General features: G+C 49.6%; 1 protein-coding gene across 11 annotated transcripts in view; it reads right to left on the minus strand.

The window, feature by feature from the left end:
- GPD2 (glycerol-3-phosphate dehydrogenase 2) overlaps nucleotides 1–25,366 on the minus strand; it is a 2,458,594-nt gene that overhangs the window by 1,691,746 nt on the left and 741,482 nt on the right. The gene's annotated exons all lie outside the window — the stretch shown is intronic.

Genomic DNA, 25,366 nt, shown 5'->3' on the forward strand with positions numbered 1-25,366 from the left:
TGTATAACGTCTGTATGTTATTGTTGTTATTATTGAAAATAATAAAAATTGTTTTAAAAAAAAGAATAATCCGTCCATTTCTAAACCTATGCTTGCCCACACTATCTGACAAAATTGTGTTAGGACGTCTTTAAAAAGGAAAAAATAGTGGTTCAAAGAAAAGGAAATGTAAACCAGAGCCGGTTTCAGATAGTCTTACCAATGGGTGTAGTTCTGCCACTGCAAGATAGTTCCATTCAAAAAGGGCAGCCCTTAGAACCTTTAATGGAGGGCTCTTTCAGCAAATAAAGTTCACAATATCCTTGGGTCTCTTGGGGTTACCTTCCCCAAGCTCGGACTCTTCTAGTACCAAACAAAAAAAAGACAATTCTGGTCAGGCCTCTCAAGGATCCCTTCCCCAAGTGTAGGCCTCTCGTTACACAGTTCAACAATTCTTGTTAGGCCTCTCAGGGTTCCTGTCCCCAAGCTTAGGCCCCTTTCGTCTTTAAACAAACAAAGTTCTCCTAGTCAGGATGTACCTTTCACTGTACAGTTCTTACATGGGGTAGTATCAGAGACTTTCGAGAACGCTGGGCTCTTTGCTCTTCCCAAGTGCAACCACTCTAACCTGCAACCCCTTCCTTGCTCTGGGTTCAAACACAAGTTCAGCTTGGGCCTCTCAGGGTTCCCGTCTCCAAGTTTAGGGTCCTTTTAGTTTTAACCACAAGTTCAGCTTGTCAGGATATACCTTTCTCTCATATACAGTTCTTTCACATATAATCCATTCAGTGGGTAGCATCCTCCTAGGTAGTGAGGACCAGTTGTTCTACAATGCCACCACCAGTCGCCAAAGATTCCTGGTGATGTTGGGACAGGAGTCCACGCACCCTGACCCTGAGGTCATTCCCTTGCTTCCTGCAGTCCTCTCCATCACGGAGTACGCTGGCCACGGCTTTCACCTTCTGGCTAATGGTATGCCAGATGGCTGTCCTGCGCTGTCCTGAGGTTTTTCGCTGCATACTGCCATATAGCACCTCACAATGGCCAACAACCTCGTCAGTGAGGACCGCCAGCTCTCCCTTTGGTTTCCTTAAGCAATTTTCAGACACCTTGCGTTGGGTCCTCTCTTATGACATTTTGGCTTGTTTCCAGGTCCTGATGGCTGCAGGAAGTGGAGATTCTGTATGGATTGACTTTTTCAAGATGTGCCACCACCATGTTTCCCGTTCTGGCGATGATGCAATTTCCGCCACTGCTAATAGCGCCAGGGTCACCGGGGTAGCACTATTAGCGCTGATATTTTAGCGATAACCCTTATTTTGGCGCTGTTTCTGCCAGAGTGGGATGCCCATTGACACCAGATTGTGATGCAGCGCTAATACCACCGCACAACCTGACAGTAACCCTATTTCTGCTCGGTGGACATTGCACCAAAATACCGCCGGACTTCTGATGAGGCACAATGTCTCTTGGTCTAACAGTTGTTTCTTGACCCATGACAATCCTGTTAGATAAAAAGTTCTTTATCCTTGTAAATCTTTGTTTAACACAAATTCCTTCCTTATTCAACAGGTTTGCAATTTGCCAGGTATACTCCCCTGCCTGGACTCTTTATGCATTTCCAACTGCCTGGTGTAGTCTCCTGCCAGGACATCTTGCCTGGTGTACTATCCTGCCAGGACTTCTCTTGCACTTTTAGCTGCCTGGTATACTTCTCTTGAATGCGATTATCTAGCCAGGACTTCTCCTCTAGTATTCTCAATTTCCTGGTACACCTTTGCCAGGTATTCTCATTTATACGGTTCCTCTTTATATTCATTATCACATATACCTTTGTTGACACTGTATAACTATCAGATTCAAAGTTTGTTTCTACTTTCCCCACATTTGCACTCCATGCATTCATATGTTATTGGGGTTTGGGTTTTAGCTCTGCCCTTTTGACTCTCATTTTTTCTTGTCTTTTCAGCTTTAGAACTTTCAACTTGTCGCTGATGCAGTCCCCGAAATGGCCCGGGGTCCCCACCTTGCTTGGGCTGACTCAACGGCTCTGTGTAGTGTCTTCGGTCCCATTCGTTCAGCTCTGCTGATGGTTTCCAAATCTGGCCCACTCGGACGTCTCTTTGGCCTCTCCAGCAGCTCCACTCCTGCATGGCTGCTCAATCTCAGGTCCTGGTAATGACCACACTGCCTCATCGAACTGCCAGGTGCCCAGGAGTTGTCTCGCAACTTCTCGCATCTCCACGGCACGTGCTCCGCCACACCGGCTCATGCCTCCTGCACGCCTCAGCGGGTGATCCGACGTCTTTTCCTGAGCTCCGTCTCAATGTGTGGTTGCCAAGTTTAAATGTCCAACGCACAGGTGTTTTCACCCAACAACTAGCACACTCACTGAGCTTGAGGCTCCTGCTGGCTTGCATCAATTCCTTCACCCTCCTTGTCTCGGTACTTAGGTGGTTGTGGGACTTGGAGTCCATTGATGTTAACTGATGACTTTGGTGGTTGTGGGACATGCCACTTGAGGCATAGTATTTGAAGAGTCTCTCTCAATGATTCTGCATGAAAAGTCAGTTCAATATGAAGGGGAATTAGAACTGAGAAAGGTTTTCTTGGAGCTTTTATTCTTCAGGTCATAAATAGAGGTTTGGTCTAAAGGGTGTTGGAAAAAGGTCCCTTTATTTTCCCTAAAGAGGGGAACAGATAGATGGCAACAGACCATTAGGGTATTGGATACAAGGGGGTCTTCCTCATGGGTAAACGGGGGATTCTGCTATTCATCCAATGAAGCCATGACATCTCCACGGTAGTTGGCTCCTCCCATGTGATCCTCCATCGTATAACCGACCTCAGGGTCAGGATCAGGTATCGGCTGCCGTCCCGTGGCCACATGGGAGGAGGTAAACGCTGGGGGATCCGTGATGACTCCATTGGATTCATCACAGTCCAACCCCACATTTCTGAGTAAAAAAAGCAGACTGATTTCTCGAAACTCAAAATTATTTAAAGAATTTAAGTCCACTTCAAACAAAGGTGATGTACAGTTTTATGCCAAAGTTATAGGTACAACACCATTGGTCAGTAATACATGATTTTACCTATCTACATGAATCGCACCAATATAATTTCACAGCATTAATTTCCATAATCCATTCTAGGTATATATTATAAAGGACTAGGTATTCTAAACACTTCTATTGCTTGCAATTGTTAACTTCTGAAAAATAATTACAATGTACGGCACAATAGTGCTGTTAAATTGAATCAAAATAATGTCTTCATTTTCCCCAATGACACCCACCATTTACAGATAATGCATTCTCTACATTCAGGGGCCGATTCATGGAACAAACGTGCGCCGAAAATCTACGCGCAAGCAGGCGCAAGCAGGCGCAAGCGGAAAAAAACAGGTGCACGCGCACGCGTGCGATTCATGGAAGTCCCTGCGCGTGTTTACCTCGGGATGTGCGCCAAACCCGTGCATGGCGCACACGTCACTGCAACATCCCAAAAGACGTGCGCGACGCGCACAGTGAAAGCGCACAACCTCGGCGCATACACCAGAAAGTGGGCGGAACACGGGGCGTAACGCGCGGAATGGGGAACAACTCGCGAAAACAAGGGCGTAACTGGGGATGTACTGCAGGGAAGCAGACGGAACGCCCACACGCACCCGAACCACACGTATTCATGGAACCGAATAGGGCAAAGCCACGCACAGCGAAAGACACGCACAAGCCGATACACGTCCGCCACACGAAGGCAGGCGGTAGCGTCCCTGCGCATTACAAAAGTGGCAACATACAGCAATTGTGCGAGCGGGGCACGTGTATTTCGGGGGTTCGCGTGAACTTACTCACGCGATCGGGCCTGGGGGAGTGGGCTACGTGTATTTCAGGGGTTCGCGTGAACTTTTTCACGCGATCGGGCCTGGGGGAGCGGGCTACGTGTATTACAGGGGTTCGCATGAATTTTTTCACGCGATCGGGCCTGGGGGAGCGGGCTACGTGTATTTCAGGGGTTCGCGTGAACTTTCTCACGCGATCGGGCCTGGGGGAGCGGGCTGCGTGTATTTCAGGGGTTCGCGTGAACTTTTTCACGCGATCGGGCCTGGGGGAGCGGGGTACCACTCACCGTCTGCCTTGCATGTAGAAGAACGCGTAGCCAACACCCGCTGTGAAGTAATAGCATGTGAACCCCAACGGATGGAAAACACACGCACCGCACGAAAAGCACGTACAGAACATAAAGGCACGCAGGATCTCCAAGCCCTGCCAGGGCAACGCCCGTGCGCAAAACGTCACAGACGCGCTTACGCTGTAAGGGCCTTTGGTCCAATGAAATCGCGTACGCGTGCTGACGCGCTTACGCGCTAAGGGCCTTTCCTCGATTTTCACGCTGACGTGCAGGATTTTCACGTGCCAAATCACTCCGTATCAAGCTGGCCACGCGAAAACACACGTAAGACCACGCTCCTGCCCAGAAGGCCGAATCACTGCCCCCCAGTGCCCCGAGCAGCCTCCCACGTGCCATCTGCTGCTGCCTGCCTGCCTGCCTGCCTGCTGCCACCGTGCCCTGCCATTTGGTGCCTGCATATCAGCCATCTGCAGGGGCCCAGTTGCTGTGTCCACCCCTGCTGGTACAGAAGACTCCCGACTCGAATAACATCGCTCCACAGCCCAGCCCCAGGACCCAGTTGCCCACCCACTCCTGCCCCTGGGGTTGCCATGTCGGGCACATCCAGATCTGACCCCAGTGGCAACCCCCGGCCAGAGGGGCAGAGGGGCACCAGCTTCACTGCCACCGAAGTTGGTGTCCTGGTGGAGCAAGTCCTGGGGCAGTATGTGCCCTCTTCGGATCGTCCCGCGCCAACAGGGAAGGACGGGAGAGGATCTGGGCCGACTGTGTGGTTGCCATCAACGCGGAGGGGGTGGCAACCCGCACCATCCAGAAGGTCAAGAAGCGCTGGGAGGACTTAAGGTCCAGAACCCTCATGAAGGCCCGGCGCCTCGTGGAGGGGGGCCGGGGCCGCATGAGTTCCATCCAGTTGAGGGTCCTGTAACGCGCACACCCAGCGCTCCACGCCCAGGTCCTTGAGAGGGAGACCCGTCTGGAGTTGAGCGGTAAGTGGCCAAGCATTGCTGTGTGAGACAGGGCATGTTGCAGTGTGCTGGTTGTCTGATACTTGCCTGCATGTGTGACATAGGCCATGTACGCATGTATGTGTGCAGGGACATCATGGTAATGCATGTGCGATCAGCAATGTGTGAACTGCACGGTCGTTGCATGTGTTTAAATGCGACATGGGGAGCCCTATGCAGATTGTACACATGAGAGCATGGCAGTCTCTGTTCCTGGACATGGGTGGGGGTGAGGGATGGGTGCTGATGCCAGGTACATATATGGTATCCATGTCTGTGTGCCTGACCTGCGTGTCTGTGACTTGTGAATGCCATGGATGCATGACACATGTCTGTGACAATGTACAGATTCACTGATGCAGCCTAGTCATCCTTGTATCCACTGTGATTGGGGTGTACGGGGCCAGATGGATGTGACTGAGGTGAAGTGTGTGCATGTGATAGGCATGACCCATGATGCATGTGAGTAGCATTACATTGTATGTTTCGAGAGTCCATTGGACATGTATGGAAATGTCCATGGCATGCACCATGGCTGTCACTGTGTGTGTTTTGCCTGGACTGACACATGTGTTGTGGGGGGGACATGATGGAAGTGTACTTTGACAGTGGCACTCATCTGCTATTGCTTCCTGTCTAGGGGACCATTGTACAGTACCCTGATGCTTGTGTTCTATGTCTCCCTCTACGCAGCGGCTAGTGAAGAAGAGGGCGGAGACGGCGCTGTGGAGCAAGGCGGCGGGGATGCCCCCACGGCTGCAGCGGAAGGGGTGGGTGAGCCCCCACAGGGGCCTGCTACGGCGGAAGACGGTGAGGAGCCATCCAGGTTGGTGGTTTCCACAGAGGAGGAGGAGGCCGCCACTGAGGCGCACATGGGGCCTGGTGGGGGCATCCCTGCTGGTGCAAGTGGTGCAGTCCAGGGGCAGGGGCAGGAGGCAGCACAGGTCACCGTGGAGGGGCCTGTGCATGTCGCTGTCCCTGACCCTGTGGGTGCACCACCATGCACCAGCAGGGATGCCCCGTCCCAGGCCCGTCCGCAGGTAGACGGGATGTCCATGTCATCTGACTCCCCTCCACCTGCGGACGAGGGGACCCCTGGCCGTATGGAGAAGGTCCGGTCCTGATTGGGGTCGCGATGCGCACGGCTGTGATTCGTGATGCCGTGCGTGCTTCCCAGGAGGAGCACGCACGTCATCACGAAGAGCACCGTGCCGACGTGGCCCAATTGGGATCGTCCATGTTCGGGGGTTTCCTGCATGTGTCGGCCAATCTGACGGCCCTCTCCTCCTCTGTGGAGACTATACGCCAGTCGTTCTCCTTGCCGTCTTCCGGCCCAGATGCCACCAGGGCCCCCTGTGGACCTGCCCTGACCAATGCAGCCAGCTCGGTGGGGATCCCATCCCTGCCACAGTCGGGAGTCAGAGGTCCAGCAGGGGTGGACAACACAGCAACTGGACCCCAGCAGATGGAGGATGTGACGGCATCATCGGGCAGGGCACGTGCACGACGGCGTCGGTGGTTTCCATCATCCTGGATGCCGTCGTGCTGGCAGAGGCAGTGGCGTCGGAGGCAGCAGCAGGCTCGACGTCGGAGGCATCATGGCTCGGGGCCATCAAGATCAGAGGGGCAGGCATCGGCCGGAGGGCAGGAGAACGCTGGGATGGTAGTGTCTTCCGTGTGGGAGCAGTTGGTCCAGCGGATAGGTGCGGAGCGGCAGCGGGCGGAAGAGGAGCGGCTCACCATGGTCAGGGCGGAGTTCTCCATGCGTCGGGCGTTGAGGCGGGCTGAGTGCCTCGAGGAAGCTCGCAGGGAGTTTGAGGTGAACATGGGGTTATCCCTGCGAGACCTCGGGGCCAGGACAGAGTCCCGCCTCCAGGACATCGACATGGAGTTCGATGATGCCCTGGCCGGCAACATCACAGAGTGAGCCGCAGGACTTGCCCGCTGCCATTGTATATAGTTCTTTAGTTAGTTAGTGTTAGGTTTCCTTTATTTTTTGAGATTTTTTTGGACCTCTCGGACAATGGCCACTTTTCTGTATATAGTTTTTTTATTAGGTAGTAGTAGGTTTCATTTATAGTGTTGGGCTCATGGACCCTGGAATATTCTTGTGTATAGTTGGTTTTTTTAAAGTACATTTTTTTGATTTATATTTGTGTTCACCATGAGGCAATGGTTTTTCCTTATTTTTTTTCACCATGATTTTGCTTTGGACAACATTAGTTTTTGGATTCCTTTGTTTTTTTGATTTTTACATTACTTATCGGACATGGACAATTTATTTTGTTATCCCCATTGTTGTATGTTTGATTAGTTTACTTCATTTTCTTCGAGAATACATGTTTTTATAACTTTCTTTTGTGGTATTTTCTCATTGGTTTCATGCATGTCATGATATGGGTTTTGACATTCACTTGCACCCATTGTGTATGTGTGTGTGACGGACATGTGTTCATTTACATACTTGCCATTGGGGTTGTATCATGTAATTGCATTTGCTATGTGGGTGGATGCAATCCTTGGCTGGGTGTTTGTGCTGGGTATGCTGCCCATTACTGCCATGATTGTGTATCGTCAGGACCTGGGGGCAGGGGGACATGGTTGGGGGCCTGCTGGCAGGTGCCCCACAGTGCTGGGGGGTGGGGGTGCAAGGGGACATGAGTGGGACATGAGTGGGGGCCTGCTGGCAGGTGCCCCACAGTGCTGGGGGGTTGGGGGTGGTGGGGAACATGAGTTGGACATGGGTGGGGGCCTGCTGGCAGGTGCCCCACAGTGCTGGGGGGTGGGGGTGGTGGGAGACATGGGTGGGGGCCTGGTGGAGGCTGCCCCTGGTGACTGGGGGTGTGGGGGTGCTGGGAGACATGGGTGGGGGCCTGGTGGAGGCTGCCCCTCGTGACTGGGGGGGTGGGGGTGGTGGGAGACATGGGTGGGGGCCTGGTGGAGGCTGCCCCTGGTGACTGGGGGGGTGGGGGTGGTGGGAGACATGGGTGGGGGCCTGGTGGTCGGTGCCCCTGCACTGCTGGGGGGTGGGGGTGGTGGGAGACATGGGTGGGGGCCTGGTGGTGGGCACCCCTGCACTGCTGGGGGGTGGGGGTGGTGGGAGACATGGGTGGGGGCCTGGTGGAGGCTGCCCCTGGTGACTGGGGGGGTGGGGGTGGTGGGAGACATGGGTGGGGGCCTGGTGGAGGCTGCCCCTGGGGGGTGGGGGTGGTGGGAGACATGGGTGGGGGCCTGGTGGAGGCTGCCCCTGGTGGCTGGGGGGTGGTGGGAGACATGGGTGGGGGCCTGGTGGAGGCTGCCCCTGCACTGCTGGGGGGTGGGAGACATGGGTGGGGGCCTAGTGGAGGCTGCCCCTGGTGACTGGGGGGGTGGGGGTGCTGGGAGACATGGGTGGGGGCCTGGTGGAGGCTGCCCCTGCACTGCTGGGGGGTGGGGGTGGTGGGAGACATGGGTGGGGGCCTGGTGGAGGCTGCCCCTGGTGACTGGGGGGGTGGGGGTGCTGGGAGACATGGGTGGGGCCTGGTGGAGGCTGCCCCTGGTGGCTGGGGGGTGGGGGTGGTGGGAGACATGGGTGGGGGCCTGGTGGAGGCTGCCCCTGCACTGCTGGGGGGTGGGGGGGCGGGAGACATGGGTGGGGGCCTGGTGGAGGCTGCCCATGGTGGCTGAGGGGTGGGGGTGATAGGGGACATGGGTGGGGGCCTGGTGGAGGCTGCCCCTGCACTGCTAGGGGGTGGGGGGGTGGGAGACATGGGTGGGGGCCTGGTGGAGGCTGCCCCTGGTGACTGGGGGGGTGGGGGTGCTGGGAGACATGGGTGGGGGCCTGGTGGAGGCTGCCCCTGGTGACTGGGGGGGTGGGGGTGCTGGGAGACATGGGTGGGGGCTTGCTGGCAGGTGCCCCGCAATGCTGGGGGTGGGGGTGCAAGGGGACATGAGTTGGTGATCATTGGTGCAAGGAGACATGTGCCTTTGCTGGGGGGCATGCCCATGTTGGGTGGGCTGCCTGCGGGACATGACCAGGGATGCAGGGTAGTCCCCTGTGGTGTGGGCTGCCTGCAGGGGCCGTGGAGGGTGTACAGGGAACACCTGGGAGGACCCACACTGGCAAATCACATGTAGGACTCCCCGGCACCCCTGAAATACACGTACCCTGCTGAAATCGCGTGTAAAACTTCGTGCGCACCCCTGTAATACCCGCACGCAGCCCAATCGTGTGTAAAACTTTGCGCGCACCCCTTTAATACCCGCACGCAGCCCAATCGCGTGTAAAACTTTGCGCGCACCCCTTTAATACCCGCACGCAGCCCAATCGCGTGTGAAAATGTGCGTGCACCCCTGTAATACCCGCACGCAGCCCAATCGCGTGTAAAACTTCACGCGCACCCCTAATACCCGCACGCAGCCCGATCGCGTGTACAACTTTGCGCGCACCCCTAATACCCGCACGCAGCCCAATCGCGTGTGAAACTTTGCGCGCACCCCTAATACCCAAACGCAGCCCAATCGCGTGTGGAACTTCCCGCGCACCCCTGGAATACACGCGCCCAGGCCAATCGCGTGTGGAACTTCCCGCGCACCCCTGAAATACACGCGCCCAGGCCAATCGCGTGTGGAACTTCTCACGCACCCCTGAAATACACGCACACGCTCCCCCAGGGCCGATCGCGTGTGAAACCACCCGCGAGCCCCTGAAATACACGCGCCCAGGCCAATCGCGTGTGGAACTTCCCGCGCACCCCTGAAATACACGCGCACAGGCCAATCGCGTGTGGAACTTCCCGCGCACCCCTGAAATACACGCGCCCAGGCCAATCGCGTGTGGAACTTCCCACGCACCCCTGAAATACACGCGCCCAGGCCAATCGCGTGTGGAACTTCTCACGCACCCCTGAAATACACGCACATGCTCCCCCAGGGCCGATCGCGTGTGAAACCACCCGCGAGCCCCTGAAATACACGCGCCCAGGCCAATCGCGTGTGGAACTTCCCGCGCACCCCTAAAATACACGCGCACAGGCCAATCGCGTGCGGAACTTCCCGCGCACCCCTGAAATACACGCGCCCAGGCCAATCGCGTGTGGAACTTTCCACGCACCCCTGAAATACACGCGCCCAGGCCAATCGCGTGTGGAACTTCTCACGCACCCCTGAAATACACGCACACGCTCCCCCAGGGCCGATCGCGTGTGAAACCACCCGCGAGCCCCTGAAATACACGCGCCCAGGCCAATCGCGTGTGGAACTTCCCGCGCACCCCTGAAATACACGCGTACAGGCCAATCGCGTGTGGAACTTCCCGCGCACCCCTGAAATACACGCGCCCAGGCCAATCGCGTGTGGAACTTCCCACGCACCCCTGAAATACACGCGCCCAGGCCAATCGCGTGTGGAACTTCTCACGCACCCCTGAAATACACGCACACGCTCCCCCAGGGCCGATCGCGTGTGAAACCACCCGCGAGCCCCTGAAATACACGCGCCCAGGCCAATCGCGTGTGGAACTTCCCACGCACCCCTGAAATACACGCGCCCAGGCCAATCGCGTGTGGAACTTCTCACGCACCCCTGAAATACACGCACACGCTCCCCCAGGGCCGATCGCGTGTGAAACCACCCGCGAGCCCCTGAAATACACGCGCCCAGGCCAATCGTGTGTGGAACTTCCCGCGCACCCCTGAAATACACGCGCCCAGGCCAATCGCGTGTGGAACTTCCTGCGCACCCCTGAAATACACGCGCCCAGGCCAATCGCGTGTGGAACTTCTCACGCACCCCTGAAATACACGCACACGCTCCCCCAGGGCCGATCGCGTGTGAAACCACCCGCGAGCCCCTGAAATACACGCGCCCAGGCCAATCGCGTGTGGAACTTCCCACGCACCCCTGAAATACACGCGCCCAGGCCAATCGCGTGTGGAACTTCTCACGCACCCCTGGAATACACGCACACGCTCCCCCAGGGCCGATCGCATGTGAAACCACCCGCGAGCCCCTGAAATACACGCGCCCAGGCCAATCGCGTGTGGAACTTCCCGCGCACCCCTGAAATACACGCGCACAGGCCAATCGCGTGTGGAACTTCCCGCGCACCCCTGTAATACGCGTACCCTGCTCGCACGGGGCCAATCGCGTGAGGTACTTCCCGCGCACCCCAGTGATACACGTAGCCCGCTTGCCGTGCTGGTACAGGGTTAGCGCAGCCCTTTGCGCTGGATTGGGGATTTTGATGGCTTTTCCCTGCGCGGAAGGCGTTCTTGGGGGCGTAACTGGTGCTGCTGCAAGGTCGCTGCGCCACTGTGCGCCACGGCTGGTTTTGGTGGCTGGAATCCATGAATACGCTGTGCGCGGAAATGGGTTTTGGCGCACGCGGCTGGCGCAGGGATTCGCACGCGCACACTGTGCGCCAGCCGCGTGCGCCACTTGTGCGCTGAATTCTATGAATTACCCCCTCAATGTGGCCGGGGGATTCTTACATGTATATGCAATCTTCTCTGAACATGTGTGTGCAGCTTTCAATTAACATGTATGTGCAGCTTTTCATCTACGTGTGTGTGTGCACACATCTTTCAATCTATGTGTGTGTGTACAGCTTTCAATGGGGTGTGTGTATGTGTGTGTGTGTGTGTGTGTGTAACTTTCAATCTATTCCTATTCATTTGTCTTCAGCTCTACCATTTCATCTTAGGAGTAATATTCTCCAGTGATAGATACCATTTTAATGCACCCTTACCCATTCAAACTACACATAGGTTTGCCTGTGCATTTCAGGGTAAGGGATTTCACACTTCTGTTCTAATTTCTTTTTTTAAATGTATTTAGAATACGTTTTGCATAACATATAAAAACATCAACACCCCCGCCTATATCCCCAACACAACCGCCATAGGGACAAATGCAGTTATACATTATTTCTGGTGAGCATACCATCAATCTTATTATCCGGGTCCCAAAAAAACAACACATCCCTACCGTCACATCTGTGTTTTCACTCCCTGGGAATATCTCTTTCAACTGGGTCTTCACCTCATGCCAGAATGATTGAATAACCGGGCACCCCCACCAGATATGTGTCCAATCCCAGCTAACTGTACATCTTGTATGATATAGTAGGGGTAAATAGCATGAGGTTGTGCCTCCGTGAAGTGCCATTGCAACATTATCATGTACCACATTTCCCTACATTGGATGGATTGTGTCTGCTTTGGTATGTTGCCCCATAAATGCTCCCACTGTTCCAGTGTCATTACAATGCCCAGTGTGGTCTCCCACCTCTTCATGTACCGCCACTGCACTGGAGGCAGGCCTTCATTGAGAAATGTGTAGAGGGACAAGACTAGTTTCCGGGATCCCAATTGTGTTGTAATACATTTATCAAAAGAGGTTAGCTATCGGCTAGCGACTGCCTTGAAATGTGGATCGGACAGCCAATGCCTTAACTGGTAATACCGTATCCTTTCCCCCTCGTTTACCCCCTCTGTGCTCATTTTAAAACAAATCCTAGGGCTCATTTTTTGCGGTGGTGGCGGGTGTAATATAAATGTAAGGCATAAAAACCTTCAGTACAGCTCTTATGCCTTCCATTTACATCATGTCCCATTTTCAAACATTTGTATGATGGCAAGGAGGTGCAGAACGCAACTGGTGTTTCCGCCACCTCCCTTCCTCGCCACCATAAAAATGGCCCAGCAATTGTGCCTACATGCATTGTTATATTCAGCAAAATAAGCTCCTCTGCATTTAAATTGTGTAAATGCTGTCAGTTTTAAACTGCACCTCTTAATACAAAAAAATGTACTAGTCATTTTGGAAATTAAATCTCACTTGTATTCAGTTTCAAATAGAAGACACAAGGCATTTTTTAGTAATACTGAACATGTATCCCTGTCAAATTAGCACCCGCTTTGCTCCCACAACCTATGATTATCAGGAGTTTACCAAGGGCAGCACTATGGGCAATTTTGAGTTATATTTTGGGTTTCTATACTTACATTTTAAATGTGGCTTCTTATTTTTGGAGAATCAGGTGGGCCCCTCATTCTAGCAATTAGTCTCAAATACAAGCTCGCCAGGAAACCAGTCATCAAGTAGGATTAAATTCCCCTTTCAGTTGTATCCAAAAATATTCTTCAATATTAATCTCCCAATGAATCACTTAATTTTGCGGCCCAGCTATTTTATAATCTTCAGCTCCTCCCTCATCTTGTGACTAGGTGTGGCTTCCACCAGTTTCATGATTGCAGACATGGGGGACAATGTCACTTCTAAACCTAAGGAGGGACATTTATTTTTAGTGGTGTAACTTTGGGTGTGAATGTGTGAGTTTAATAAAAATAAAGATAGTTATAATCTGTAGGTCAGAAGGAATAATTCAACACATTTAATGTTTCTTTGTATTGTGCATTCACAAAGATAATTATTGTTCCTACTTCTTACATGTTTTTCTCATACCCATTATGCAGCAGGTGGGTTTTATATAGGTTGTAAGATATACTTTTTAACTGTGACTTGCATTTTGTCTACATGATCAATATAAAGATTATTAAATTATTACATTTTGGTTTGAAATGCATACAATTAACTTTTTCTTCATTTTGACAAGTCAAATAAATGCTGATTCCGGCCTGCAGATGTCACTGGTAGTGCATGCGAAATTAGCTCTTCAGTTTTACTGACATCGGTGGCTCAAAATTACTTTGATTCGACGAAAGCATGGTGTTATGGCTAGGACCTGAAAAAAACAGTATGAACAAGCCTTGCTCGGCATGGGATTCTTACTTGAAGTAAATAAAGTCTTAACGTGTGATCTAGGGTCCTATGACAACAATTCTGAAGTTTGGGGCTTTTGCTCCGAGAGAATTCAGCTACTTGTTCAGGACTGTTCCTTTTTAAGTTATATAAAATGGGCAACGGTAGGTTTTGCCACAGCAGAATTGGATGAGAGAGAATTCATCGAATTTTTTTAAACCATCTTTGCTGTAAATATATGTGGGGGTGGATTTGGGTTAATAATTCATGTGGTGGTTTATGGTAGGTTTGCAGGGGGTCACCCCCTGCATATATTTGCGGCAAAATAAAAAACATTTGATGAAATCTCCCTTGACCAATTGTTTTTGATAAAATCACATAGAATCATAAAATGCAGCGGTACTCAAAATTAAATTAAAAGTTTAGCAGGATACGATTGAAAATTAATAAAAGGTTATTTTCTATTAGAGGTTCACCTTCTGCCACCAATATTACACCTTTGGCAATGCAGTGAAATCCCAAAATTGTTCCTTTATTATTATAATGCCCCAACAAATGTTCTGAGGCATGTTAAATTCTTTAGTGTCAAACACACTATTTTCACTTGTGCACAGGTCCCACTTCCTTGCCCATTTTTCTACATGTCTTCACATACTGAGCTGAGGGTATTCTGTGTCTGTTAGTTTCCTTAACAGCAGATGAATAGGTCCTTGGTCCCCCTTGTCTCCAAGTCGAACTGAGGAATACTTTTCACCTCAGCTACCTTAATGGTGGCTGGATCAGGCATTTGTTTCGGGTTCTTTTCTTTGTTTTTGAGAGTTGCATAGTAGATCCTCGTAGCCTGCATGATTATCCACTGAAAATTTCTCAAGGCATCAAAATGACACACTAACCGAGTCATTATGTATTTTGGAAGGGCATGGAAGAATGTGTTTTGGAAGTTTCGACTTTCGCTATCGACACACCGGGAAATATGGGCAAAAGCATGTTTGAGTTCATGAGCAAACTCCCCAGGAGATTGATCCGAGCACACATTAAATTGTAGGCTGCCTTGTGGCTTCTTGGGAATGTCTAAGTCACAGATGGCACGGAAAACACTCTGAGTATCGAGGACAATTCAAGGGTTTTTATTTTAATATGTGTGGGCACTAGGGCCATTCCCTCACTATATCATCTCACTAACTAAGGAGTCTGTAACCCAGTTAGTGCTACCAAACCGTAACCCCTATTCTCTCATGTCTGTCTTTAGGTAGAGGTGTATTCCTAAGATGCCAGTTATCCAAACTCCCTGTGGGACTTCCTTATTGTCCCTAATCTAACCAGTAGTTAGTGTTCTAATAGGGAATTTGGGATAGTTCCATGCACTTACACAGTTGGACTTAGCCAAATTCACTGACGCCCACCACCACTTCCCTCCCACTCTTTTAAAACTATCCCTCCTGATAATCCTCCCTACAATCCTCTGTCCCTGCGATGTTTCACTCCTCCTACCTCTCGCCTCCAGCTTTTGATGTTACTTCTCCTCCTACACCACTTCCCTATTCTCCTCTACTACTGGTACTCTCCTTTCCACTACAACTCTCATCCTCCCACTACAATTCTCGTCCCACTAATCCCCTCCTCCCACTACCACTCTCCTCTTCCCACTACTACTTTACTCCTCCCGCGACCACTCTCCTCCTCCCACAATCACTCCCCCACAACCATTACAACCATTCTCCTCTTTCCACCACTACTACTCACACACCAGTACCATTCAATTCACATCCACTTCTTAGATTAACCTCTACTCACTCATCATACAAACATGTGCACTCACAATGCAGAATCACTTTCACTCCTAAGCCAGTACCTCACCTTCTCCGACAACTTCCTCCACAAGCCCTTGCTTTTTATTTCCTTCTGCTGGTCTCTTGGTCCTCCACCACCTCCACTGCTGCCCTCACCCAAAAAAAACACTTCCTGTCCCCTGCTTACGTTTCCCTCACAATTCACTGACTGGTGAGCTTTCCCTGGCCAAACTGGGCCGGTCTTCCCCTCCCACGATGTGTATGTGCATGTGGAAAACTTGAAAAGAGAGCAAGCCCCACCCACTTTCTACATAATGTAATGGACATAGCAGTGTAGGAAATTCAATGTCCAAGTTCGTGTTTCACAGTCCGCTCTTTGGGCTAGTTTCAGTAATTTGGGGGAATCCTTGGTGGTCTAGTGGATTGCTGCTTTCGGATGCAGAGTCGCCAGCAGAACCTGGGTTTCCGCTTTGTAGCAGTGCATGGTTGCAGCTTGTGCCCCTCTTTCTCTCTCGTCAGGCTGCCGCTGCAATTGGGTCTCCACGATGCTGGAATTGTCTTTGCTGTCGCGATCTTTTGGTACATGAGGCAAACAGATGTTTTAGTTCTTGTGTCCTTTGGCTTGGCAGGATTTGCAACTGATAGAAAACACTGGCAAGCATTTGAACTTAGAACCAAGGCTGTAGAAAAGGATCTGCACCCTAGCACCAGGGTTGGGAACAGGAATCAAGTGTTCCTCTGTGCCCCCCTCATTGTTGGGACTGGCTCACTGTAGAGTACTGGCCTTATCACATTCACGTAATGGCCAAAGAGGGCGCTCTGGCCAAAGAAGGTGTTCCACATCCTCCCTATTTGACATCAATCTCTCCAGTGCTGCTTAGCAATGTATTTTTGTATATTTGTACAGTACAGTAGTTTGCAGCAATAGCCGCCCTAGGTCAATGCTACCTTTGTAGCATTGACCTAAGGCGGCTATTGCCAGTTTTTTTGGTTTTGGTGCATTTTGGGGGAACATCCACTAAATTATCGCCAAACCCATTGCTACAGAAAAGAGAGAGAGTTAAAGGGTGCCAGAAAGCCGTCTTTGCGGTTGGCATGACAAACTAAATGTTATTTCTTGTTCCATTACGCTGATGTAATCCAAAAGTGGCTTGACTAACTAATGTTCTCAGAATCAGGAGTTCTGTACTATGTCATGTGAATGTCACTTTGAAAGCTGGGATGGAGTAATGATCTTTCTTTTCGCAGCCTGAAGAAGTTGGGCTATATTTGAGGTACTTTCCTTGCCCCGATGGGCTATATGTAAGTTTTCTTTTCTGGATACTGTTACCATACAAGCAATGTGCAGTACCAATGACAACATACAGAGATCCTCATAAGAAATTAGAATCAGTTAAATTATCATAAAACACTGTGAACGTTTGTAAAAGAATGAGCAGACTTCCATGCAGCCATAGAATAGTATCCTGAGGAACATTGCATATTAAGTTGCATGATTAACCATCTTAAGAATAAAGCCTTCAAATTGGACTGCCTTTGTAATATTGAGCATTTGCTGACTAAAAACACATACAGCCAATTTGCCATTCAGGTGCTTATTCGGAACTACCCACAAAGTTAGGTAAGTGTGGTTCCGTAGATTTATTATGCGCCTACGTTTGAATCAATTCCCTACATTGATAATGCTTGGCTCGACACTTGAAATTCCAAGAGGAAATCGGCAATGTAGGTTATGCCTTCTCTTGCCAGAAACCATCAAACATTTGCTAACATTGTGCCCTGCTCTATATGGATGCTATTGTAATGGTTACAAAGAATGTGTGTCTGCTATAGAGAATATTGAGGAAGATGCTTTCTGGGCATATTGCATGGTGGGCACTTCCATGATACTATCTGCTGCCTTAAGAGAGGGCTGGCATAGGCTGAGACATTGATTAATGATGCAAAATGTATACCCTTACCCAAAGAGTGAGAGTAAAAATCAAATATAATTCCTGTGTACACAGGAACTTCTTTTTAAATGAGATTAATGTTCCCACAAAATGGATTTTATTTTCCGCCTATGGCCCACAATCTAGCTAGTATATTACAGGGCCTGGGGTAGCAGCCCTGTAGTTACGGTTAAGTTGCTCAACCCATAGGAAGCACACTTTTCTGGCGGCTTATAACTTTGCTCCCCCTGGACGAATCCTTACCAAACCTAGCAAAATAAGTATATGGCCCTGTCTACATTTTTCTGGCAAGTTTGGTGAGGTTTCATCAAGGGGGTCAAAGTTGTAGGGGGGTCCCAAAATGTCTATTTTTCCATAGACGCAATGGAAAAAATGTTTTGCTCACGTCTATAGCTCAAACCGCTGGACGGATTTTCACCAAATTTACGGCAGGAGCGGTGGCTTGGTCCTGAAGGCGTGCTTTTGTAAATTTGGTTTAAATCCGTATAATAGTTTTATATTAAAATGGCCCAAAAGTAGGTTAAAAAAAACATTGTGATATCTGGGTTCGATCCGTGGACTCACTTCCCTGTTCGGTCCGCGGACGGGCATTAGATTGGCCTACAGGGTGACGTGATGTCTGCGGACATCGGACACACCCACTGATTGGATGGTGAAAACCGTGAAGTGCGTCAGATTTTTGGAAACACCGCCATGTTGGACTCACGGACAGCCACCAGTGTCCACGAACATCGCTTTAAAAACATACAAAAACACAACATTGCACTTGTCAAAAAGATGAAATGCTAAGCTGCAAAGCTAACTTAGGACTTTGAAAAGACAGTAAGCCACCATTCTCATCATGGCAAGACTAAATGGATGCATGTTCCAGAAAGGCAGGCCAGACATATATGGAGAAATATGCACAAACCACTTTTTGGTTTAAATATAAGATATGTTTATCAATAACTTCAATTTATAGTTGAAAATACTGGCCTTTACATTTTGGTAGCCAGTTCACCTAGGATGATGTAATACCTTACTATCCCAGCGAGTTCAAACAATTTATGCTCAGTAACAGGACTTTTTGAATCTTAATAAGAAACTAAAATTGGAAACTAAAATGTGTTGTCCTTTTTACCCCTTTCTACCATTTATCTTCCCGTCTCCCATCCCCCTTTTCGCACAACCTTTTCTAAACCTCCCCGATCCCCCCTCCCTCAATCTCTGTCACAAACATGATTATGCATTTGGATATGTATGCATTTATTACTGTAATGTACATTTGCAAATGATTTGGTTTGTGTTCTTGAAACATGTCTGTATATGTTTGCTTTCCTTGAATCCATACCACACTGTTATGGCACACTTTTTTGCTTTACATTTATTATGTTTAACCAAGTTACAGACTTGCCCTGATTTGAAAAGGACACAGTGGTGTCGAAACATGTGTTATCACAAAGGGTCACTATCACAAATAAACACCTACCACCTACTATTATACTAGAGAATGTTTTTTTTACTTACTTTGAAACAACATGAACTGAGTGTCAACTAAATAAGTATGGCACAGTAAGAGGTGTGTGAGTAACTCATTTCGAATCAAGTTCTTCAACGGAGTAGAGGAACTCAATGTTTCTGTATATCCCCACACCAATGCGACATTAGGTTTTACAAAACTTCATCAAAACAATCTGGTTGCGTGGGTCCTTTGGTTGATATCCACTAAAATGTTCCTCATTACTACAGTAAAACAAAACAGCATTGCCAATGTTGGTCAATAAAATGCCATTTGCATGGAACCAGTGCAAATGTTGCTCATTAATGATGTCATAGTCGGTGGAGGAGCTCCCAGCAGTGGATATAAATTGACACATGCTTCTGTTAATGAAATACCTTCCGACCTCTGGCTGGGGACAAATTCCACAGGATTGGTCCCATGCTCCTCTTGGTGGTATGCTTGAGCAGTGGGAAAAATCTGCATCACTTCTTCCATCAACTTCTTTAGGCGATGGAGCAAACATCCACACGATATGTACCCCAAATGTAGAGCTCAATAATGCAGCACATCAACAGTACCGACAGAGGCCATACCTCTGCAAAGGGCACCCATACTGCCGAAACTGCCCTCATAGACAGTGCCCCAGAAAGCATCCACTCCTTCCAACGTAAAATTAGCAGCCATGCCTCTTTGTGTGGCATACCTGTACAGATCTTGCACAAAAGTATCACCCACTATTAGCACTCTACATCTCTCCATCTCTGCCTGCCACCCTCACTACACAGACTAATAGGGAAAAAGTAGTAGCGGCCCTTCCTGTGAGGCACACCCTCGACACCTGATTGGCTAATTCCCACAGTTCCATTTCCATGGTTTATGTAGCATGTGAGGTTTCCCATCTACAGCGAGGGCCGCGCCCCAGTAAAGCAGGGACAGTCCTTCTTCCCTTTTCACTACAGCCATGCATCCAAGGTGCTAGGCCCTCACCGCACACAACACATCATAGTACACCCTATGTTTAAATGCTCATGTCATGTGTAATGCACTCCCCTTCTGCAAATGAGCCGGCCAGCTTTCACCCTGGCCCATATTTGCATGCATGGCTGCAGAACGTTGCGTTGGGTGTGCTGAACGGTATGTAGGTGGCTGTGTACATTGTCCATATTTTACATGTGTGATGCTGAGCACTTCCTTTCATGATGCAATATCTCAAAGCACCTCCTAAAGCAAGGGTCTTATAAGGGCCCAACCATACCAAACGCAAATGGTCACATGTGGCTTCCTAATGTGCCACAGGTGCAATGATCTACACCATATGCTAATGTAAGCATAGCAGCTCACTTATGCGGTTCTACCAAGTCTACAATGTCCTCCACAACCATTGTGTAAAAGTCACCAACTTCAAATTCATGCAGAGTTACAACCACATACCTGCATTATGTTTTGGTGGCTTTGGTGAAGGCCTAGGCTCTTAGGTGCATGGCCTGCGTCCTACGGCCTTTGGCCATGCATCCAACAGTCTAGTGCTTGCCCATATCCACCACAACATAACAGAGCCATACAGGCGAACACGTGGCCAGATTCCAGAATTTACAAAGGCAACACAGACACCGGCACTTCTACCCAACCGCCGCCCCATAATACAGTGAGGCATGCAAACATGTTCCAGTTACCATAATCCACAAACATACCACACTGTTTGGCACCCCTACCCACTGTCATTCACATATTGTATTACTGCCAACCAAACCACAAAATCTTCCCAACATTGGTCCTGCTCCCAACACTCTAGTAACTGCATGCAAGCAATACTGCGGAGTGCTGTACAACACTTATTAATCTGCACAATGCAGACTACCCAAGCACATATAAAATCCACTTCAACTCTGCTATACGGACAGTATTCCTACACTGCACCCAGTGGACACACTGCAGGACTGCTCACTACAGCATCTCCAGCCATGCACGACAACTCTAAGATGTTCTAACAATCGCCACACCCATGGAGTCAACAATGTATGCAATGCAGCCAAACCACACACAGAAACCAACAATGTCAAACCTACTTGCAACCAGTGGACATATTTGTCGGTGCAAGGGCTCCAGCCATGCATCCAACGCAACATAGGAAGGGTCTTATAAAGGGCAGACCCTAGAAAGCGGAAATTGTCACATGGGACTACCTAATGTGCAACACGTCCAATGACCTACACCATATGCTAATGTAGGCATAGCAGCTCATTTCTGCTGTTCTACCAAGTCTACAATGTCCTGGACAACCATTGTGTAAAGGTCTCCACCTTCAAAGACATGCAGAGATACAACTGCATGGCTGCATTATGTTGTGGTGGCTGTGGTGAAGGCCAAGGCTCTTGGGTGCATGGCCTAGTCCTTGATAAATAATCAAGAAACATGATCAAAGGTAATACATGATAGGCATGAACATAAACAATATATAAGATTTATCAAGGTAATATATCCAGCAATATACATCAGTTTGCCGCATGGGAGAGAAGAACAGGGGAGAGGGAGGAGGGGGGAAAGTAAAACAAGTCAATGACTGTTAATGACAATCCTGTTATAAATTCAAACAAGGGACAAATTATGTGCAACGTGTGAATACACTGGTGATCTGACGCTTGTGGCTTATAAGTACTGTTTCTAGCAAAATTGCTCACAAATATGGAATCTTGTGTCCGACTTATGATGTTCACACATATACGGTGGCTTAGTGCCGGTGTCGGTTAAAAGGAGGCCATGCGGTCTAGTAGAAACGGCTTCTAAGATGGGTGGTGTTTGTGGAATGGAAGGGGTGTCACTGTACCATGCAGATAGCTGGTTAGCAGGAGCACAAAAGGTAGATTAGATGTTGAGTTGCGTGCATGCTCCTTGGAAGGGCAGTGTATGAATCACAGGGGGGATCACATGCAAGGGCTACTCGTGGAGAGTCCGACGGTGACTGGGGTGGTACATTGACTGGCGGGTGATGGGTGAAGAAAAGGAGTTACATCTGACGGGAGGTTTCCCCCTCTTACCAACAATGGTGCCCTGTGTGGTCCACCTGCAGGATGCGTCAGTCAGGTTACTTTAGCAAACGTCTAATGTGTCTAATCATATGAGAAAGGCAACTCTCGAGCACCTTCCCAATGAGTTGTTCCACAGTGGGCTAGGTGCCTTTGAAATCTTTAGGGTCCGAGAAGTCAGCAATGAAAAAACATTCAGAGAACGTTAGAAAAAAGGCCCAGAGGTTCTAGGGACCTGTAATGAGCTGGCATAGTTATGGGCAAGCACAGTTGGAGTGCAAAATTTACCAGAGCATCGCGCTGTCAGGCTCATGCACGGATGGCCTTTTCGGCTGGAGATGATTCCGCTTTGCAAAGTCAGAATGGGGTGCCAGGCTGGTTCCAATTGTAATGACACGGTCACATGATCCATATCATGTGGGAAATGGAGACGTAAGCACGTGGCGTACTATTAAGGCCAATGGATTAAATGTGCGTTCGTAGCGGACATACTAGAATGGTGTATAGAGTGATGCTACATTGGCAAAAAATGTTGGTGCAAACGTTTTTGTTTCTAATGTAAGGAAGGATTAAAGAAAGATGAGTATGTGGAGATTATACACGCGGGTGACTGGGATTACCAATGGTAGAACATTAGAAATTGCGGTGGCGGCAATATTTGGGAAGCTGATGCATTACTTACTATGTAATGCAGCCCTAATTTGCACGTGTTCACATTTTGCCTTTATTGCAATTTGCAAAGTGTATAAGGAACAAGTTACTTACCTGTAACTGTTGTTCTCCAGCATGGGTCTGGCATGGATTCACATGCTCATGAATATTCCCCGTCGTCAGGCTGTGAATCCTCGGTAAAGAAAAAATCATTTTCAGTTTTGTTTCTGAACTGTTTTTCTCCTAATAACCAATCACTGGTCTCTGGGTCATACTGCCCCCAGCCAATGACTGCCCTCTACCTAAGCCCCTCCTTTGGCAGCCATCTTCAGATTTGGTAGCACGTAAAGTGGCAGTAGGACCAAGAGAAAAGCTGCAGAGGGGTAGGAGGGAGGGTTCGCATGTGAATTCATGCCAGACCCATGCTGGAGAACAACAGTTACAGGTAAGTAACTTGTTCCTTCTCCACCATGGGGTCTGGCATGGATTCACATGCTCATGAATACAAGAATACATAGCAGTGCACACATGCACAACCACAGGAGGTGGCAAGGCTCAACATTAAGCATTTCATCAACTCAACATTAAGCATCCTTAACTCCTCACCATGCCCACCTTCAGGCGAGCAGGTTACGCAGCACTACCTGGCCGACTCTGGACTCCTCCCTGGAATCCCGGTCGACGCAATAGAATCTCGTGAAGGTGTGCGTCGACCTCCACGTAGCAGCCCTGCAGATGTCCAGCAGGGGCACACCAGATAGGAACGCCGTGGTAGCAGCGATTGCTCTGGTCGAATGGGCTCTTGGACGGCCAGGAACGGTCGGTTTGCCAACCAGTGACAGTGCATGATGCAGCCGGAGAGCCATCTGGAAATGGAAGCCTTTGAGAGGGCCTTTCCTTGGTTCACAGGACCAAAGTTCACAAACAGCTGTGATGTCTTCTGAAAAATCTTCGTACGGTCCACGTAGAACTTCAGCGCTCTAGCTACATTCAGCGAGTGCAAAGTCCTCTCGGCCGGCGACGAAGGCGACGGGAAGAAAACAGGTAACACCAAGGGCTCATTGAGATGGAAGTCCGACGGCACCTTGGGCATGATGGAGGGGTGCGTCCTCAGCACCACCCTCGTCTCATGGAAAGAAAGGTATGGGGCTTGCAGGAGAGGGCTTGGTGTAACGCTTACCTGGACTCTGCGGGGACACTCACGATGGAACTACGTGACTCTGTTCTTCTCAATTGGTGTAGCTCCCAGTCCCCCCTTCAACCATGCGAATGTGAGTTCCTAGGACAAAACACAAGAGATTTCTAAGAATTTTGATTAGCACTTCTATGGAGTTTGACTAATTCTACACTCTCATATGACACTACAGCCCCTTCTTTAATTACCTTAGGAATTAATGTTGTTGGCTCTCCATCCTGCGTCTGTGCAGGGGCGCTAGTTCTGAAGAGGGGAGATGGAACCAGGATAACTGGGCCGGACTGAAGTGACTGGAATTGGGACTGGGAAATGTAGGAGTGCCTAGAGTGTGTGAGGAATTTCTACACTTACGCATTCATGGGCACCACAACCGGAAAACGAATTTACCTCAGGAAACGCACTCACAACCATATGTAAAGAACACACGCCAAGCTAAGATCCTTCACTGAGGAACACTCAGTAGTTATGAAGCGCAACTCAGCTCCATACGTTACGCGCAAACAATGTTCAGAAACTAATTACAATGCAACATTAAATTTCACTATATCATGAAAAGACTTATGCTGCTTCACAGGATAGAGCAAAGATACTTGCGAAAACTTTTCTGACAGGAAACTCTTGAATCATGGAAGTCGTTCCGTGACTGGAAAAATGACGGGGCTAAAGGAGTGACCGGAATGAAGTCTGTGACAGGAGTTCCAAAACACCGACTGTGGAAAATACTATGACTGGAAATTGTAGGAATTGCAGGGAGCTCAGGGAAACTGGAACGGGCCAAAAAGGGGACCGGAATGACAGAAGGGAAAGAGTAACAGGTGGCGCTAAAACGTGATAGGACCTAAAGCGGGACAGCGGCAAGCGTTGACTGGATTCTTCCGAACGTGAAGCAGGGAATGCTCGAGGGGAGGGGCTTAAATAGGAGGAGAGAGAAAACAACTAGACCTACACTGCGCATTCTACCAGCATAAACCAGGCAGCCCTGTTGAGAGTTGGGAAGTACCGCCCATGCCTAATACTGCACTGAGTTGCTTTTTCTTAAACTCCACGGATGGTAGATTGAAGACCAACTCTTTTTGGACGCAATTGTAGGAACCTTTGCTGTGATCATGACAGTATTCCCCCCCAAGGCCCCTCCTACGGTGAACCCTTCTCCCCCTGGCTTGCTGGGGTTATTCAGATGAAAGGATTTAATTAATCGAGGAGCGTGAATGTTTTCGAGGGGTTCCCAAGTTCTATCCTGCGGCCCATAACCCTTCCAGTCCACCAAGTAATGCAATTTTCTGCGAACAACCTTAGAGTCCAAGATAGCCTTTACCTCGTACTCTGGCTGGTCACCTTCCACAATTACAGGAGCCGGTGGACCCTGGATTCGGGTATTTGGACTTACAGCCTTCAACAAAGACACATGGAACACTG

This window comes from Ambystoma mexicanum, chromosome 9 (genome assembly GCF_040938575.1).
Source record: "Ambystoma mexicanum isolate Mex_15411 chromosome 9, UKY_AmexF1_1, whole genome shotgun sequence".
In the NCBI taxonomy this organism is placed as follows: Eukaryota; Metazoa; Chordata; class Amphibia; order Caudata; family Ambystomatidae; genus Ambystoma; species Ambystoma mexicanum.